Source organism: Nyctereutes procyonoides, unplaced genomic scaffold (assembly GCF_905146905.1).
Source record: "Nyctereutes procyonoides isolate TBG_1078 unplaced genomic scaffold, NYPRO_anot_genome, whole genome shotgun sequence".
In the NCBI taxonomy this organism is placed as follows: domain Eukaryota; kingdom Metazoa; phylum Chordata; class Mammalia; order Carnivora; family Canidae; genus Nyctereutes; species Nyctereutes procyonoides.
Window position 1 is genome coordinate 57,539,994 of NW_026575133.1, and position 14,880 is coordinate 57,554,873.

The window sequence follows — 14,880 nt, forward strand, 5'->3', positions numbered from 1 at the left end:
AAGCTAAACCAATATCTTCTTAAAAGCCAGAGAGAAATATCTGCAGTTTCCAAAGATCCACCACTTGCAGGAATCTGCCTCAAGATTCCTTAGGATAGGTGCCAGTTTGAAGCTGTCGAGGCTGAGGCTGGAGATCTAGGCTGGGAACCCCAGGTCTCCTACAGACTTTCAAAGCTGAGGAGTCTGAGACCTGCCAGGATCTCAATCAGAAAATAAGAGTTGGTGAGAGAATGGTTTTATATGAGGTTTGACTGTAAAAATAGCTGTAACCCACATAAGCCTCTGATTGGATTGAGATGGCCAGCCCTTAACTATCTCTGCCCAGGATAGAGCAGAGTATTCTACTCATGTGGAAGGCAGCACTAAGTGGAACCTCTCTTCCTTTTCTTTTTCTAAATACACAGAGTATTTGAATCGATTAAAATATTAAAATTAACCATAGAAAGAAACAAGAAAATATAACTCCACAATCTAGACATTAACAATGCCAGTCTGAAAAAGAAAGCCAACTATATGCTACTTACATATATTAAATAGAAGAGAAAGATTGAAAGATTGAAAGAAAAATAATAGAGAAGAAACCATGTAAAATTACTAACCAAAAGATGACTGGTGAAGCTATACTAATGTCAAAATATATTTTAAGACATGAACAGAGGATCCTGGGGTGGCTCAGCGGTTTAGTGCCTTCCTTTGGCCCAGGGTGTGATCCTGGAGTCCCGGATAGAGTCCCTCATCAGGCTCCCGGCATGGAGCCTGCTTCTCTCTCCTCCTGTGTCTCTGCCTCTCTCTCTCTCTCTGTCTATCATGAATAAGTAAATAAATAAATCTTTAAAAAAAGACATGAACAAAGACAGGATTCACATATTGGAGGTAAAAGACTGGGGGCTTTAAATTAACCATAATTAATATGCTAAATAAAATGGAGACAAGATAGAATAAATGAAAAGAATCAAAACTAAGAAATGTAAATTATAATGAGTCAATGAATCTTATGGAACTCAAAAAATATAATATCTGAAATTAATAACTAAATGGGTGGTTTCAGCAGCAGATTAGACACAGCCAAACACAGAATTAGTTAACTAGACAACAAGTCAAGTGCCAAGAGGGAAAAAAGGAAACATACACAGGATAGGAGACATGTGGGACACATTCATAGTGCCTATTATATCTGTAATTATAGTTTCAGAAGGAGGAGAAAAGAAAAAGGAATGAGACAAAATCAATATTCAAAAAGTATCAAATGAACATTTGTCAAAGCTTATGTATATCAGTCTCCATATTCAAGGCGGTCAGAGAACCTCAAGCAAGAGAAACACGCAGAAAATCGCAACCAGGCATACCAGAGTAAAACTGCTGAAAACCAAGGACAGTGAAAATCTTCAAAGCAGCCAGAAGGAAAAAAAGCCATGCTATCTACAAGAAAACAACAATAAAAATGACAGCTGACTTCTTAAAAGAAAGAGTGAGACACAGAATGTAATGTACTGGCATCTTTAGAGTGATGAAAGAAACAGTCAAGAATCCTAGCCCAGTAAAATATCCTTCTAAAATGATGGTGAAATAAAATTTTTGAACCAAATGGAAACTAAGGGAATTTGTTAGCAACAGACCTGTGTGAAAAGAATAATGAAGAGTTCTTTGGCAGAAGAAAAATGATCCTACACGGAAATATAAAATATTAGATGAAAAGAAAAGAAACAGTAAATGTGTGGATAAATATAAATAAATATGTTATACAAAGCAACAACTATAATTTCATTGGAATTTAAAATATATATAGAACTAAAATGCCTAACTGATAACTTGAAGGTGGGGGGTTGATAAATAGAAATCAAAAGATTCTAAGCTTCTACCAGTATCGGGAAGTGGTAAGGTAATGTGTTTTATTAGACTGAAATAAGTTAGGGATGTTTGTTTTGTCTCTTAAAAAATTATAAAATGAAGTATAATGAACAAGTTACTAGATGGAAAATATGGATTAATAAAAATTATTTGACAAATCTAAAAGAAGACAAGAAAGGACAGAAATAAATAAAAGATATGTGGGTCAAGTGGAAAGTCTATAGTAAATTTATGTATATAAACCATACTATGTCAATAATTACTGATTTACTTAGCAGAGGGTTGCCAGACTGGATGAAAAGGAACTCAACTTTATCTCCCTCACAAGGTCACATTTAAAATATAAAAATACAGAAAGGTTGAAAGTAAAGGATTAAAAATATATAAATCATGTGAACACTAATTTTTAAAAAAAACCTGATATGGCTATACAAATATTAGATAAAGGATACTTTTAAGTCAAGAAACATTGCTAGAAATAATTTTTATTTCATGATAATAAAGGAGCTGTCTGATAGGAAGATAGCATAATACAAAATCTGATCATAATAACATAGATTCAAAATAGATAAAACATTTCAGAAAAAAAGAGATAATTCTAAAATCATAGTTAAGAGCTGAATAGGGTCCAAGACGGCAAAGTAAGAGGACCCTAAGCTCACTCTGTCCCATGGATACAACTAGATAACACTTATATCAGCATAAATAACCCAGAGGATGACCTGAAGACTGGGAGCAGAAAAAACTCCACAACTAAAGGTAGAAAAGAGACCACATTGGAGAGGATAGGAAGGGCAGAGACATGGTGGTGAGTAAAAAGGACCGTGGCCATCATTGCAGGAAGCGAGTTGTGAGTGTGGAGAAGAATGAGAAACACTATCACACTAGGAAGCCTGCAAGGGTAAGATGAATCCCCATAACATGTGGTTTTGAAGACTAGAAGGGCTGAATTTTATGAGTTCTTATAACTAGCAAGACTTAAAAATTGGCATTTAAAAAACCAGCAGCCTCAGCTCTGGAAGAGCCAGTAGGGTGATAGGAAACTGAGTCTCCACCCTTAAAAAATGGGATGACAAACAGCTTGTGAAGATATAGCATAGAAGCAGCAGTCTGAAAAATACCTGGTACATATGGGAGAGAGAATAGTTTATTAATTTCAGAGCCTGTCCCTGAGGGAGACCCCCAGGAACAAAGGAGGTGATAGGCACCATTTCCTTACCCCACTCCCCAGCACACATGCCATGTGCAGGAACCAGCTTCCTAATTTGCTTACATCAAGCCCTACTCCCTGCATGTTGGCAGATCCACCCTGTCCAGTCATGCTTGCCTCAGTCCCAGTGCTGCAGGTTCCCTCTCTCAGAAGAGCACCACAAACCTTGCCAACACTGCCCATCCCAATCTATACATCTTGCAGGGTCTGAGTTCCAGCAGTGACAGCAGCAGCAGCAGGCCCTGCAGAAGCCCAAGGCGTGCCTTGTTAAAATTGTGCACCCTTCCCACATGCTCTGGTATCAGTGGCAGCAACAGGTCTCATTTCATAAGCAAACCAGCATTTGCCTTGTTAAGAATGCACAACTCACCCCAGCTGGGGGCTAAACACTGCCTATAACAGGCAAAGAAAGTCTCTACAGATGACTGCACTGAAGGAAAAAGTGGCCAACACAAAAGAGTGGAGCACATGAAACACACATAGGAGACATCCCTGCAATGGCACATTCTGGTAAACAGGGGACACTGAATAAGGCCATTACATTCAAGAGCAGATTTACCTGACTTTCCTAACACAGAGAAACAGATGCAGATAATTAGACAAAATAAGGAGACAAAATATGTCTCAAATGAAAGAATGGGGAAAAAATCACAGCAAGAAACCTAAATGAAATGGAGATAAGTAATGAGACTGATAGAGAATTTAAAGTAATGATCATAAAGATACTCACCGGGCTTAAGAAACAGTGGATGACCCAAGTGAGACCCTTAACAAAGAAATAGAAAACATTAAAAAAAATTGGAGGTGAGGAACACAATAAACTAAATTAAAAATACACTAGATGGAATAAATAGTGGGCAGAGGAATGAATTAGCAACCTGGAGGACAGAGTAATGGAAAATAATCAAGCTAAGCAGATGAAAGAAAAAAAACAGATTATGCAAAATGAGAATAGATTTGGGAAACCCAGTGACTCTATCAGGAATAGTAACGTTTATATTATAGGGTTCCCAGAAGAAGGAGAAGAGAGAAAAGGGAGCAGAACATTTAATTGAAGAAACAATAGCTGAAAACTTTCTTAGGGAAGGAAACAGATATCTAGACCCAGGCAACACAGAGAGCCTCCAACAAAATCAACCTAAGGAGGTCCACACCAAGACACATAGTAATTAAAATGGCAAGAAAATAGTGATAAAGAGATTTTTTAAAGCAGTAAAAGTAGACAGTTGCATACAAGGGACACTCCCATAAGGCTATCAGCAGGTTTTCAGCAGAAACTGTGCAAGCCAGAAGAAAATGGCATGATATTTTCAAGTATTGAAAGAAAATATGTACAGCCAGGAATACTATAAAATATTGATGAAAGAAATTGAAGAGGATACAAAGAAATGGAAAGACACTCCATGCTCATAGATTGGAAGAACAAATACTGTTAAAATGTCCATCCTACCCAAAACAATCCCTATCAAAACACCAACAGCATTTTTCATGGAACTAGAACAAACCATCCTATAATTTATATGGAACCGCAAAAGACCCTGAAGAGCCAAAGTAATCTTGAAGAAGAAAAGCAAAACTGGAGGTATCACAGTTCCAGACTTCCAATTATATTACAAAGCTGTAATGATCAAAACAATATGGTACTGGCACAAAAATAGACATAAAGATCAATGGAACAGAATAGAAAGCCCAAAAATATAATCACAATTATATGGCCAATTAATCTTCAATAAAGGAGGCAAGAATATGCAATGGGAAAAGATAGTCTCTTTAACAAATGGTGTTGGAAAAAATGAACAGCCGCATGCAAAAGAATGTAATTGGGCCATTTTCTTATACCATACACAAAAATAAACTCAAAATGGATCAAGGACCTAAATGTGAGACTTGAAACCATAAAAATCCTAGAAGAGAACACAGGCAGTAATCGTTCTGACATCACCCATAACAACATCTTTCTAGATTTGTCTCCGGAGGCAAGGGAAATAAAAATAAACTATTGGACCACATCAAAATAAAAAGCTTTTGTACAGCAAAGGAAACAACTAAGAACTAAAAGACTACCTACTGAATGGGAGAAGATATTTTCAAGTGACATATCCAACAAAAGGTTAGTATCTAAGATATATAAAGAACTTATAAAACTCAACACCAAAAAACCCCAAATAATCCAATTTAAAAATGGGCAGAAGACCTGAACAGACATTTCTCCAAAGAAGGCATCCAGATGGCCAACAGACATGAAAAGATGCCTAACATAACTCATCTTTAGGGAAATGCAAATCAAAACCACAATGAGACATCACCTCACACCTGTCAGAATGGCTAAAATAAAAAATTCAAGAAAGAAAAAGGGTTGGTGAGGATGTAGAGGAAAAGAAACTCTTGTGCATTATTGATGGGAAGGCAAACTGGTGCAGCTACCATGCAAGACAGTATGTAGATTACTCAAAAAATTAAAAATAGAACCACCCTATGATCCAGTAATGGCACTACCCAAAAGATATGAAGACACGACTATGAGGGGGATATATACACCCCTATGTTTACTGTAGTACTATTTGCAACAGCCAAACCATAGAAGCAGCCCAAGTGTCCATGATTGATGAATGCATAAAGGAGATGTGATATATATATATATATATATATATATATATATATACATTTTATTAGATAAAACATTATTGTTTTATACATAAATAAAAATAAATAAATAAAGCCAATAAAACATTATTCAGCTGATAAAAAAATGCAATTTTGCCATTTGCAACAACATGGATAGAACTAGAGAGTATAATGCTAAGTAAAATAAGCCAATCAGAGAAAGACAAATACCACAGGATTACACTCATCTGTGGAATTTAAGAAACAAAACCATGAACAAAGAAGGAAAAAAGAGATAAACTGAAAAACAGACTCTTAACTATAGAGAAGAAGCAGGTGGTTACCAGAGGGAAGATGTGTAGGGGGATGGATGATATAGGTGAAAGAGATTAAGAGCACACTTATCATGATGAGCACTAATATATGGAATTTCTGGATCACTATATTGTACATTTGAAACTAATATAACACTGTCTGTTACAGACACTGTTAGCTACAGTGTTTAATTCCTTACTGGAATTAAAATTAAATTTAAAAAATAAAAATAGAATTGTAATTGGATACTGTAATTTACCTCTCTAAATAGCTGGTAGAAAAATGAGTGTGTGGTTAACAAACAACATAATGTACATGCTATTACACACAGCAAAGACACAAAACATTGATCAAAATTGACCTTGTACTGGACCATAGAAAAAGCATTAGCAAATATCAAATGATTAAAATCATTCAGAATATGTTATCTGACCACAATGGAATTAAAGCAGAAATTAATAATGAAGTGGTAACTAGAAAAACACTCCCACTGCCTGGAAATTAAATAGTACACTTCTGCGTAATTCAAAGATCAAAGGAAAAATGGAAATAGAAAGTAAAGACATATTAATTGAATAAAATTAATATCACTTAGGTGACGTCAACAACATAAGATGTTCCTCGTTTTATTCTCCATTTTAATCAATAAATTTGACATCCATACACAAACAAAAGCACCTTGGTAGATGACTTGGGATTTAGCACATTAATCCAAGGGACCTGAGAAATTCTTGCCCACCAGTGCAGCCAATAAGAGACAAGAGACCGACAAACCTCCATTTAGGTTTCAGAACCAATGAAGCCTGAAAAACTGTCTAACCCCCTCTCACCACTGTTGGGCAAAAATCAGGTGAGTACTGACCCAGACAGGCCCTCACGCATGAGAGACAGCTTGCAGAAGTCCAGCCTTCCTGAAGAGAGACTCTAGCACAGCATTGCAGAAAAAAAGAAAAAGAACAGAAAATTTGGCATTTCAGTTTCAGGGGAGATGAAAAGAGAAACTTTTTGGTGCAGCTGCTCTCCCAGGGAAACACTGAACAGGGCATTTTTTCTGGCAGAGGTGACCTTTCCCACAGGGGAAAGGAAATGGTGACTGAGTGCCTGGCTATCCAGCCAGTTGAGACAGGGCTGGAGAAATCCATTTCTCTTCAACAGAATACTAAAGTAGGAACTCTACAGTGGGGTGGAGGAGAGGGGAATATATTGGGAAAGAGACATATTAAAAATTTCAAACTATGTTAGAGGGCTTGTGCTCAGCAGGAAGTCCATCCATAAACCTTGGAGAATACCTCTCCTGGGATCTCCTGCTGGGTCTGTGGGCAACCCCAATGCACCAACAGCTAAACCAGAAGCTCTCTCAACTCAGCTACTGACTCCTTACGTGCACTTCTGAGTGGATCCACCAGAGTAAATCCCAGTGGATAGGGAGAATGCTCAGAAAACATGCCACAGCGGGTGGGCAAGGGAGAAACCTGAGCTATAACCATGCCAGCTTCTGCAAAACAAAAGAGGCTTCCAATAGCCAAACTGATGAATTGAAGAACCAAAGAAAACATAAAATTTGGCCATAACAGGAGCAAAATGAGTGGAGCAGATACATCCTTCATGAACATGGGGGGAAAAACCCATAATAACAGCACTATGCAACACGACGCCTCACCTACTGATTGCAATGAGCAGAGGAGATGTCTCTACTTAAAGTGCAAAAGCACCAATGCATAACTACAAAGAATATAAAAAAAAAATGAAGGGAGGGTGTTGCAAAAAGAATATGATAATTCTCCAGTAACTGAGCTCAAAGGCCTGGAATATTGTCATCTAACTGACAAATAATTCAAAATTGTTGTTATGAAGAAACTCAATGAGTTATAAGAAAACCCAGAAAGACAACTCAAGGTGATCAGCAATAAAATATATGAACAAATAAAGTCTTTACCAAAGACATTGAAATTATTTTTTAAAAACTTCATAGAAATTCTAGATATGAAGAAGCAAATAAATAAGATAAAGAATGCAATAGAAAGCTTCTGTAGCAGGGCAGACCAGATGGAAGAAAGAATATGTGAAGTGGAGGATAGGAATTTTGAAGTAACACAATTAGAAGAGAAGAAGGAACAAAGTTTTAAAAAGATCAGAGAAAGCCTATGTGAGCTATGTGACTCCATCAAAAAGGCAAATACCAGAATAATTTGGGTTTCAGAAAAAGAGGAGAGGGAGAATAGGACAGAGAGCTTATTTAAAGAAATAATTGCTGGGAACTCCCCAAACCTAGGGACAGACTTGGACATTCAAAATCATGAAGCTAATGGCTCACCCTATTATCTCAATGCATGAAGACCTCTCTAAGACACATTATAATGAAACTATTAAAAAGCCATGATAAAGAAAGAAACCCAAAGTCAGCCAAGGAAAAAAGAATGGAACTTACAAAGGAACCACCATTAGACAATCGGTGCATTTTTCAGAACTCTACAGTCCAGGAAGAAAGTGGAATGACATATCAAAGTGTTAATGTATAACAATTGCTAGCCAAGAATACTTTATCTGGAAATGTTATCCTTCAGACATGAAGAAGAAATAGAGGCTTTCCCAGACAAACAAAAACTAATGGAGTTTACCACCCCTAGCTGCCTTGCAAGAAGTGCTGAAAGGAGTTCTTCAGGCTGAAGTAAAAAGGTACTAAGGTGCTAACCAGTGACATGAAAATATACAAAAGTACACAACACAGAGGTAAAGGTGAAAAACATAGAGATAGATTTAGAAAACTGTAACTCCTGTTGTAGGATGAAGTATTAACCACTCAATTATAGTATAAAGGTTAAAGGAAAAGAACAGTAAAAAATAACTATAGCTACAATAAATTGTTAATACACACAAAATATAAAAAGTAAATTGTGACATCAATAATATAAAAGGCATGGGTAAAATGAGGAAGTCTTTATGTGTGACCAAAGAAGAGTTGCTATCAGCTTAAAGTGCACTGTTTCATCTATAAGATGTTTTACAGAAGCCCCATCATAACCACAAAATCAAAACATAGCACAAATACACAAAAGACAAAAAAAGGGGAAACAGAACACACCAGAATGGAAAATAATTTATAAAGGTAGGTGGAAATAGAGAGAGGAAAAAAATGGAAATAGTCAACCAGAAAGCAATAAGATGGCATTAGTAAGTTCTTACATATTGAGAATTACTTCAAATGTAAGTAGAATGAATGGATTGAATGGATCCAGCAATCAAAAGGCACAGAGTGGATGGATGGATTATAAACACAAGACCCAACTATATGCTGCCTACTAAGAGACCCACTTTAATCTTAAGGATGCACATAGACTCAAAGTGAAGGCATGGAAAAAGATATTCCATGCAAGTGGAATTAAAATAAAGTGGAGGAGCTATCCTTACATAAAAAAATAGACTTTAAGCCAGAGATGGTGGCAAGAAACAAGTGAGGTCATTATATAATGATAAAAGGATCAATCAGTCAAAAGATATGACAATCATAAATGTATTTGCACCCAACACTGAAGTACCTAAATATATTAAGCAAATACTATTATAACTGAAGGGAGAAATAAACAAGAATACAGTAATAGTAGGGTACTTCAATACTCCACCTTGAATGATCATCCAGAAAATTAAAAAGGAAACAATGAACTGGAACTATATATTAAATCAAATAGATATAGCTGACATCGACAGAACATTCCATCCAACAGGAGCAGAATACACATTCTTGTCAAGTACATAACATTCTCAAGGATATACCATAAGCTAGGATACAAACAAGTCTTAGCAAATTTAAGAAGATCGAAATCATACCAAGCATCTTTTCCCACCACAATGGTATAAAACTAGATATCAACATGAGGAAAACTGGAAATTCTGTAACTATGTGGAAATGAAACAATAGAGTCCTGAAAAACAGATGGGTCAAAGAAGAAATCGAAAGGAAAATTAAAGAATATTTTGAAACAATGGCAATAGAAACACAGCATATCGAAATGTATGAAGTACGAAAAGCACTTTGGAGAGTATATCTATTAAGAAATTTGATGTGATAACAACTGGGTGTTGTTTAGAAGTGTTGGGTCACTACATTGTACATCTGAAACTAATACAACATTGTTACCTATACATGAAATGAAAAATTAAATTAAAAAATAAACTCATTATAAAGATAAATAACATAATAATAAATATAACTTAACATAAAAAACCCCAACAACAGAGGGGCACATAGGTGGCTCTGTCAGTTAAGCTTCTGCCTTTGGCTCAGGTCATCATCTCAGGATGGTGAGATTGAGCCCCAGGTCAGGCTCCCTGCTCAGTGGGGAGTCAACTTCCTCTCTCTCTGTCCCTTGTCACTCCCCCTGCTTGTGTTTTCTCTCAAACAAATAAATAAAATCTTTTTTTTTTTTTTTTTTTTTAAAAAAAGCATTTAAGGGCAGCCCCGGTGGCCCAGCAGTTTAGCGCCGCCTTGGGCCTGTGGTGTGATCCTGGAGACCCGGGATCGAGTCCCACATCGGGCTCCCTGCATGGAGCCTGCTTCTCCCCCTGTCTGTGTCTCTGCCTCTCCCTCTCCCTCTCTCTCTCTCTCTCTCTCTCTCTCTCTCTCTCATGAATAAATAAATAAAATCTTAAAAAAAAAAGCATTTTAAAAAACCAACAGGGCAGACGGATGGCTCGGCGGTTCAGCGCCCCTTCCACCCAGGGTGTGATCCTGGAGACCTGGGATCGAGTCCTGTGTCAGGCTCTCTGCATGGAGCCTGCTTCTCTCTCTGTGTCTCTGCCTCTCTCTCTTTCTCTCTTAAAAACAAATAATTAAAAAAATTTAAAACCAACAACAGCAAAAAAGAAATTTGAAATATCACAAATAAAAAGCCTAACTTTACACATCAAGGAAAGGAGCACAAATTAAGCCCAAAGTTAGCAGAAGGAAGGGAATAATAAAGATTGGAACAGAAACAGGTGAAATAGAGACCAGAAAATCAACCGAAAAGACCAACACATCTAATATCTTATTTTTTGAAAAGATTTACAAAATTTACAAACTTTTATAGAGACTAAAGAAAAACAGAAAGAAGGAGGGGGGTGGCTGGATGGAGTAACTGAGTGATGGGCATTAAGGAGGGCACATCATGTAATGAGCACTGTGTGTTATATATGCAACTGATAAATCACTGAACTCTACCTCTGAAACTAATAATACACTATCTGTATATCTTAATTTAAATAAAATAAAAACTTTTGAAAAAAGAAAGAAGACCCAGATAAAATCAGAAGCAGAAAAAAAAAAAGAAATTAAAACTGGCATTACAGAAATATCCAGGATCTTGACTATGATAAATGATTATATACCAATAAATTAGAAGAAATGGATAATTTCCTAAAATCGTACAACCTACCAAGATTGAATCAGGAAGAAATAGAAAGTCTGAGCAGACCAATGATGAGTAAGGAGACTGAATCAGTAATCAAAAGCCTCTCCAAACAGAAAATCCCAGGATCAAATGGTTTCATTAGTGAATTCTAGCAAATATTTAAAGAAGAATTAATGTCAATCTTTCCCAAGCTCTTCCAAAAAATCAAATAGGAGTAAACATCTCCAAGCTAAATTCTGAGGCCACCATTACCCGGATATGAAAGCCAGATAAGGACACTATAAGAAAAGAAAATTGTGCTTTCTCTTCTGCCTGCTTCCCATACCCCTTCCTCAACTCACATATGGTGAGTTTTCCCCTCTCTCTGCCATGGCCACAGATATGCACATGCTTTCATGTTCTGCTCTGAAAGTGCTGGAAGCCTGGGGCCAGAAGTGTGCATGCAGTACTTGTGGTTGCTACCCTGGAGGTGGAGGTTTGGACGTCATGGATTGTCACCATAGTGCCACTGCAGCGGCCCCCATTGCAGCTTACTTTCAATTGCTTCTTAAAGATGGAAAACTCATGGTGCAAACTGTTATTTCCAGTGCTGGGGTTGGAGGCCTTGCAGAATGGGTGCTGATGGAGTTATAAGAGGGAGATTGAGGCTTGCTACAGCACTGGATTAGCTGGAAACCTCATGGGACACCCACATTTACAACACTAAGGAAATCCCTGTGCTGATTGTGGGGCATCATTTCCTGTATGGAAAAGTCATCCATCTGGAGGAACCTTTTGTTGTCCTTGTCAAACACACTTCCTGGGCAGCAGGACTGTGATGAGCTCGGCTGCAAGACTGGACCTGGTACCTGGTGACAACACGCATCAAAACAGGATCCTTTTCTTTTTTAAGATTTTATTTATGTATTTGAAAGAGAGAGAGAGAGCGAGTGGAAGAGAGAATCTGAAGCAGACTCTGCACTGAGCACAGAGCTGATGTGGGTCTCAATCCCATGACCTCAAGATCATGACCTGAGCCAAAACCAAGAGTTGGAAGGTTAACTGATTGAGTCACCCAGGTACCTCCAAAAGATCCTTTTCAAAACTCACCCCAAGCCCATTATCACCTTTCCCCAAGAAAGTATGAAAGAGCCCTGGATTTTCCCTAGAGAGCAGCCAACTCCTTGGACTCATGCTTAGTTGCCACCTTGAGATCAACTAGATGGTTCCCTGTTCTGAACACAGGCCACCACTGGGCATGAACTCTGACTCCTTCCTTATGGCAACTAGCTCTCTTGGTGGAAATCTGGCCTCATTTCCAAGAAACCCATTGCCTTTTCCAACTTCATCAGGCTCTTTGACTACAAATCTAGCACCTTTCTCAGCTGGTGCATGTGACCCAGGCAAGGCTTCTTTTCTAAGAGCCCAGGTACAATTTCTTTCCCAAGGCCTGGTGACCTCTTGGGCCTAGGCTCAACCACTTCAAGGACCTCTCTAAATCCTATAGCAGGGTCTCTTCCAGGCCCAGAGTCTCTGTCCAATCCAAGGTTAAGGGCCTCGCAGGGCCAGGTTCTATGTCCAACCCAAGGGTAGGTGGTCTCCAGAGAATAGATCCTGCCCCCAGAAGTGGTGGCCCCATGGACCCTGGATCAGGCCCAACCTTAGGGCAGGTGTCCTATTACCCCTTGGGAGTAGCCCTTTGGCCTGGGACCAGGATCAAGTCCCAATCTGAGATCAGGCTTCATTGAGACAAACCTTGCCCTGAGTTCAGGTATGTTTCCAGGCCTGGGACTTGGATCCAACCCAAGAGCAAGTAGCCTGAGCCCAGGCATTGGGCCTAACCCAAGGGCATCTGGCCCCAGGCCCTAATCTGGATACCTGGCCTCTTGGGCACAAGATCTGGTCTTAACTAAGAATGGCCTGACCTCAAGGCCTAGATCTTGCCTCCATTATAGGAGCAGCAGATCTTTTAGGAGCAAATTCAGCTATTTCCTTAAAGGCTTTTGGAAAGCCCATCCTCCATGACAACAGTCCCTGGCACCATAGGCCCAAACTCATGACCCAGCTCTCAAGGAATTGGCCTTCCAGGGCCAAATCCATCTCCCATACCAAGGGTCATGGACCAGAAACCATAATTCAGTTCATTTTTCAAGGCTAGCTGGGCCCAAGGGGGTAAATACTAATCCCTTCCCAAGGAGGACAGGTTCAGGGGGCTGAATTTAGCTGCCTTCTCTCAGTCTTCTGGCACATTGGCTTCAAATACAGTTATTTTCCAGAGATCTGCTGACCTCCAGGGCTCAAATCCAACAGTTTTCCCAAGAATTCCTGGGACTCGAGGTCTCAACTTAGCTAACTTCCCAAGAACCAGTGGCTTGCAGGGCCCAAGTTCTGCTGCTTTCCCAAGGTCTACTGGCCCATTAGGCTCTGGTCATGATTTCCCTAGGTCAACTTCTGAGCCCCTGAGCTCTTCTCCAGCAGGTCCTGTGGGTATGAACCCAGCTCTTTCAGCGAGGCTGACTGGCACCCTGGGTCTAAACCCAGCTTCCTTTCCGAGGATGAATGGCCCTGTAGAAAAGACTTTGGTCCCATTTCCTAGTGTTGGGAGCCTCCCCAGCATAGATGCTTTCTCCAGATCAGGGGGTTCAATGGCTGCCATGTACCCAAATGGAATGTTACCCCCTTAAACACCATTTTCTCTCTAGGACCACTTTGCTTTCCAAGCACTGTGGTTCTGAGCAGGGGCTGTGTTTTAGGAAAAGGGGTAGATATGGAGCTACAGTCTGAAGTATGCAACTGGGGCTCAAATTCAAATGAAGCATCTTTTTCCTTTGCTTCTTTCTTGACTGAAGGTGAAATGTTATTTGTGAGAGATGAACTACAGCAGATGAGAATGATTCTGACCTTTAGAGAAAGGATCTCTAGTCCTCCAGAAACCTGCTGTGCCTTTGTCCCAGTTTTCTACCTCTTGTTTCTTACTACTTTCTTGAATTGTTCTTGTGGACTTTCCCCTCAAGGATTCATTGACCTGCAGGTCTCTAATTCATATGTAGTCCCCTGCTCACCACTGGAGAATCAGCTCACTGCTTTCTGAAATGTTGCATTGGTGAATAGACCATGCTTCAGCAGTTGTGACCTGGGTAGCTTTAGACCTGCTCATCCCCTACTGCCATACTTTTCCTTGAGTGCTTGAATAGGGAGGTGAGCAACCACTTCAAAGACCCACCAAATACAATTTCTGCTTGACTGATGGGGCCTGCAGCTTCCTTTTCCTGGGACTTAGAGGGAGGCAGAATCAAGGCTTCACTGCTCATCTAACTCCCTCTCCACCAGTACTCCCAAAAAGGAACCTCAAAATTTAAACTGATGTGAATGGGAATTTGGGAATTGGGGTAGGGGGTCGGAGGAGGAAGGGGAGAAATCACTGTGCCTTGTTCAGCCTGACATGAAAGGATGATTGGTATTTTTACTGCATTGTATCTTTTCTTACTTTTTCTTTAGTAAATGGGATGGGGTGGGGAAGAAAATTGTAACCAATAC

General features: G+C 39.1%; 1 pseudogene; it reads left to right on the forward strand.

Moving 5' to 3' along the window:
* The first annotated feature begins 12,437 nt into the window (after window positions 1-12,437).
* Window positions 12,438-14,218, forward strand: LOC129493971 (decreased expression in renal and prostate cancer protein-like; annotated as a pseudogene).
* The last annotated feature ends 662 nt before the right edge of the window (window positions 14,219-14,880 follow it).